Genomic DNA, 6,437 nt, shown 5'->3' on the forward strand with positions numbered 1-6,437 from the left:
CAAATGAATGAATCCCATGTCTTCTGTCAGTTGTCATTCAACTGACAGAAGTTGTCAGTGGCAGATGCAGTCAGGGTAGTTTACAGTATGACTTCCTACAGAAGTCATGCCTCTAACTCGGTGCCAATGTCCTGTTTCTCCATTGCCCTGACATACCTGTAATCACAAAGCTATTCTTGCTCAATAAACTTCAGTTAATCCATCTCAAACAGCGACTTCTGTGTGTCTCATTTGTTTTCCAGTCTCTAAACTGTCTTTCCATGGTGGGGGTGGGGCACAAGTTCCATCTCAACAGACACAACAATGGTAGATGTGCAAAAGCAGCAGATCCAGAGACAACATAGAGCACATACATATACAGGTGTGACGCTGACCCTAGGGTGGTCTTCTGTTGTTGGCCCTTGCAGCGAGTCATGGCCCCAGCTCAGAATCCTCCTTTTCACAACACACACAGGAAATGATCAGGGCAGTCTTGGTCTTTCAGAAGATCCCTGTCAGGACATGCTGCCGCCCCATGGCCTGAAGCTGCTGGGTTAAAGCACTGTGATATTTATTCCCTGAGCCAGCTTTCCTGGGAGAAGGATATGGTAAACCCTGGATATGTCTGTGGGATATTTCTAGAGGATTAACAGGGGATGTGGGAGAAGAATCACACTAAATGTGAGTGGAACCATCTTATTGGCATTGGACCCAGATGGAACAAAGATAAAAAGATGATAGGTAGGTAGATAGATAGATAGATAGATAGATAGATAGATAGATAGATAGATAGATGGATGGATGGATAGATGGATGGATGGATGGATAGAGCAGGCATCTTAGCACTACTTTTTCTTCCTCTGCTTAGTTTGCGAACAGAAATGTCACATCAAAAATGTGACACATGTCTCCTCCCCTCCATATTCTGTCCACATATTGGAATGGACTCCATTCTCTGACTGTGGAGTCAAAAGGAAAATCTGTCTTTAGGTTGTCCCTGGAAGCTCCTTTGTCATGTGACACTTAAAGTCGTAATGTAACAAGTGTGAACAAACATTTCTGAACGTTAGCCATAACCAACCTTAGCTCCTTCTCTGTACCTAGAATGTCTGGATTCTCCTGTTACAGTAACGGCAGGCTAGCTCACCCATACCTACCACGGGTATCCTCATGCACAAAGTGATGTGTTCCCAAACCTTTCAGCTTTTCTAGTTTCCCACAGTCATTTCCCTGGTCATTTTGGTGTGGACTCCACATTACAGCGCAGGTGCACTTCATTTAGCAGCACAGAGGGCATTAAGGGGAGCAGGAGTCCAAGCCCTGGGCCGAGCTCCAGGAGTCCTCATGAAGAAAGGGATGGGGGATTGTATGAGCCAGAGAAGTCAAGTTCATGACTGGGGGACTCATGGAGACATCTGACCTGAGCTTGTGGGGGCACATGGACTCTGAATCAAGTCTTAGGGAGCCTGCATGGGACTGACCTAGTCCCTCCATATATGACAGTTGTGTAGTTTGATAAGTTTGTAACATTTCTATCTGTGAAAGCAAGACTTGTTTTTAGCATTTATTTGGGATTTGGGAATCTGTTCCCCATGCTGGATTACCTAGTGTAGTTTTGATGTAAGGGGAGGAGATCTGACCTACCTCAACTTGATATTCCATGCTTTGTTCAAGCCCAAGGGACGCTTGTCCCTTTCTGAATATAAATGGAGGAAAAGTGAATGGGAAGGTGGGTAGATGAGATGTGAGGTGGGGGTAGAATTGGAGGAGAGGGTGCAGGGGATACTGTGCTTGGTATTTAAAATAAATGAAATAAGTAATAATAAAATATTAATAAAAGATGGTAGGCATATCAGTTGGGCTATGTGTTTGGGCCAGTGTACACCAGTTCCTTGAGCATATCTACCTGAGATCCATTATGTTTGTCTTCCTTGTCACCATGAGCAGAGAGAGGCACAGAAGAACCCAAGCATGTATAGCTGAAACACTGGAAGGATTTAGCCTGAGAAATATGAGTTCAGTTCAGCTAAGAACACATAGTCTGTGACTCCAGAGATGATCCAATGGCCATATTCCTTCCTCTGGGTTGTCAGGCGTGGTGGTGATGGTGTGTAGATAAGCCTTCAGAAGGGGTATAGTCAAGTCGGTTTGCCTTTCACCTAGTTCTGTATCTTGTAGCCCTGTCCCTCTGCAGGATTCCTGAGCCCCTGATGGCCTTAGGTCATCCAGAGCCCTTTTCTTACGTCAGCTTCTAGGATTCATGGACCCCCTGTTAATCTCATGCCCTCTTTCATATCTACATTTGGAAGAGGACATTCCAATGGTTCCTGTTGTCTGAATACAGAGGAGTGAGGAAGAACTCAGGTTCAGCTCTGATCTGCTCATCTATTCCACCCTCAGGACCCTGTGCCCGTCCCTTCTGGTGACTGCTGGTCAGAAGAACTCTGGGACATCTAGCCTGTCATAGGACCTAAGACTCAGCTTCTTCTCGGTGCTTGCTTTCCTCATTTTATGCTCTGGAAATAAGTTTGCTCTTGGTCCATAGCAGTAGAAGACATGGACTCTAAGGGACTGATTGGTGTTAGCACTCAGCTGATACAGATATGTGAAGAAAAGGACAAAGAAGGAGGCTGGAGAGTTGGCTCAGCCTGTAAAGTGCCTGCCACACAAACATGACTTCCATTGTGCACCATGGCACACACAAGTACAAATTCCACACACACACGCAAATACACACACACACACACACACACAGAGACAGAGAGAGAGAGAGAGACAGAGAGAGAGAGAGAGCAAGAGAGAGAGAGAGAGAGCAAGAGAGAGAGAGAGAGAGAGACAGAGAGAGACAGAGAGAGAGGGAGAGAGAGGGAGAGAGACCGAGAGAGAGACACAGAGAGAGAGACAAAGAGAGAAAATGTCTGTGTTTATCATATGAAACTCTGGTACTGGGGATAGTAAAGTAGATGGATTTCCAGATTCATTGCCAAATCCACAAGTTCCAGCTCCAATGATAGAACTTGTTTCAAAATCTAGAGTGGAGAAATCATCAAAGAAGACACTGGACTTTATTTGCATGTATACACACCCACATAAGTATGTACATAACAAGCATACAAACTCACACACACTAGAGTGCATGTATTGGTTTACTTAAATGTTTTCTTTAATATTTTTTTAAATTCATCTATTTAATTTATATCTCAATGACAGTCTTGATCCATCCTGTTATCCCAGGCTTCACACCAATTCCTCCTGCCACCCCCAAAACCGCTCTTCTTTGGTCTTTATCTAGGAAAGAGCAGGTCTCCTATGAGTATCAATAAAACATGACATATCTATCAAGCTGCGGTAAGACTAAGCACCTCTCCATATATTATATCTGGATTACTTACCTTTTAAAATAAACTTTCATTTTTTAAATAATATCATATATATATATATATATATATATATATATGCTTTTGTATTATACTCTCCCCATTTCCTTCCATGCCACTCCCCCAGGAATCATCAATCTGTCTCCATCTGATTCATACCCTCTTTAAAATGGTTATTAGTAATTGCCTCCTGAATTCAATGTGTGCTGATGGTATACAAATGGGTGTGGGGCTATCTACTTGGGCAAAATCTACCAGGAGACCACATCCTCAAAGAAAGAGACTCCCCATCAGCAGCCATCAACAGCCAATACTCCTCACCAAGGGTATGGAATTAGGAGCCCTTTCCTGTTGAAGGAACTGCGTTGGGCTGCATCCTGGCACCCGGCCGCCCACATGGCTAGCTTATGCCCCGAAATAATTACATGAAAACTGTATTCTTTTAAACACTGCTTGGCCCATTAGTTCCAGCCTCTTATCTTCTAACTCTTACATATTGATCTAACCCATTTCTAATATTCTGTATAGCCTACAAGGTGGCTTACCAGGGAAGATCTTAACCTGCGGCTGTGTCGGGTGGGAGAATCATGGCAACTGCCTGACTCAGCTTCTTTCTCCCAGCATTCTGTTCTGTTTACTCCACCCACCTAAAGGTTGGCCTATCAAATGGGCCAAGGCAGTTTCTTTATTAATTAACCAATGAAAGCAACAGATTAGAAAGAAATCACTCCCATATCACCTTCCCATCTACTGGAAGGCTGTATTTTGTATAGGTCTTTTGGAGGGAAGCCTTGCTACGCTGAGCTGATCTGTGTGTGAGCCAATTCCTATGGAGACAGCAGCATTTTACAGCTCTCCTCCCTATCCTCTGCCTCTTCCACCCTTTCTGCTGGCTCTTACACAATGTTCCCTGAACCTTGGATGGGGAGGTTCCACAGTTGAACATCCATGGTCTCTGAGTCTGCAATTTGACTAGTTTTGAGTCTTTTCTTTAAACACAACCCACTGCAAAAAAGCTTCCCTGACCAAGAATGAGAGCAGAATAAATATATGGATAGCGATGTAAATATTAAGAAAGTGATCTGAAAATATGGCATTTAGCTGAATATCACCAGTGGTTTCTACCCTATGGTGTATGATCTCCCCAGTTTAAGATATTTTTAACCAGGTTTATAGCACAAGATATAAAATCTTCCTGTGAAGTGTCCTCAAATTCAAGCAGAATGTGATTGGTTATCTCCTTAACCATTGTACCACTACTACACTAGTGGTCACAGCTTTCCTGTCAAGTTGATAATGTAGAATGTACAGTCTGTGTATCTTAGGACAAGATTTTTTAGGACGTCTTTTCTTCCCCATCTAATTGCTTGTTGCTTTCTAGTCCTATGTAAACTAGCAACTAAAGAAAGAATTTCCTGGTTTGAGAGTTTCGGTTTGCGACTAGCTTCTCAATGCTCTACAACCAAGTGTCTTCAGGAAAAGAGTGTTCAATTTGGTTATGAAGGTATTTTCAGCACAACGACACTGAATTTATTTATGATGGTCAACCAATGACAATGGCAATAGTCTGTATTATTTTGGGTTCCCCAGGGCCTCACTGACCAATAGGGAAGTAAGTCCATGTCTGGTACTATGAATTACTTAAAACAGTCCATGTCTTCTGTAAGCACACTTGTCACCAAGGAAGAAACCTCCACTACAACTCTCATTTTCATCTGTAGGTTGATTAGCTTACAAACTAGGAGAGATTTCCCTAAGGCTTCTATATTCACCCTTAGCTTTGCTTAAACTTGCCCTGCTCTACCCTATCTACTTATATTGTTTTATTCTTAAAATAGATGCCAGATGTGCTCACAACAGGATAAACAATAAGCTCAGGAAAGCAAGAAAGATTTGTTTTACCCACAATTCTGGAAAGATGGAGTGCTTGTACACTTGGAAGACAGAGTGCACACCAGGAAGAGGGTATGAACACCAGGAAGAGTCTGCACAGCAAGAACATGGTGTGCACACCAGGAAGAAGGTCGGTCACAAGGTGTGGAACAGCAGGAGAGAAAGCTCACCAGCCAGGCTGCAGAGAAGACTGAGAGAGTGTGATAGTGAAGCCTCTGGTAACATCCCCACAGACATAGCCAGGATTTTCCACATATCTCTCCCAGGCCAATCTAAATGAATGCAAGCTGACCCAGTGAATATCCATCAGGCGGCTTAAGGACCAACATTCAGGCTCGTGATGAAGCATGCCATAGCAGGGATCTCCTGAAAGACCAAAGATGCCCAAATCATGGTCAACAGGTGTGGTGAGAAGAAAAATTCTGAGCTGGGACTCTGACCATGACTTGTAGCAAGGGCCAACAACAGAAGACCTCCCCAGGGTCAGCGTCACACCTGTCTCTGTATGTCACTCTATGTTGTCAGTGGCTCTGTTGCTCTTGCACATCTACCATCATTTTGTCTTTTGAGATGGACCTTGTTTCCCACCCCCACCATGGAAAGACAGTTTAGAGACTGGAAAACGAATGAGACACACAGGAGTCGCTGTTTGAGATGGATTTATTGAAGTTTATTGAGCAAGAATCGCATTGTGATTACAGATATGTCAGTGCAATGAAGAAATGAAACACTGGTGCAGAGTTAGAAGCACCTTAGAAAGTCATAGCATAAACTACCCTGACTCCATCTGCCACGCCTTGTTGAATGACAACTGACAGAAGACATGGGATTCATTCATTTGATAGGTTACTATCAAGTGTTCTCAGGGAGATAACAACTACAGAAATGTTAGGTTGCAAAGGCAATAAACTCCGTTCATGCTGCTGTCTCACAATCCCAAAGGGAATAGACAGACAGACAGACAGACAGACAGACAGACAGACAGACAGACAGACTCACCTCTATCTGGCAGCTGAAGCAGAAGCCCAGTAGCCAGCAGTCATTCTAGCAGCAGCAGCACTTCTTGCAGCAGCACTTCTGGCAGCAGCACTTCTGCTGGCAGCAACCACACTTCTGCTGGCAGCAACCACACTTCTGTTGGCAACAGCCCTTCCCACAGCCACAGCCACAGCAGCCACAGCAGCCACC

Source organism: Microtus ochrogaster, linkage group LG2, assembly GCF_000317375.1.
Source record: "Microtus ochrogaster isolate Prairie Vole_2 linkage group LG2, MicOch1.0, whole genome shotgun sequence".
In the NCBI taxonomy this organism is placed as follows: Eukaryota; Metazoa; Chordata; class Mammalia; order Rodentia; family Cricetidae; genus Microtus; species Microtus ochrogaster.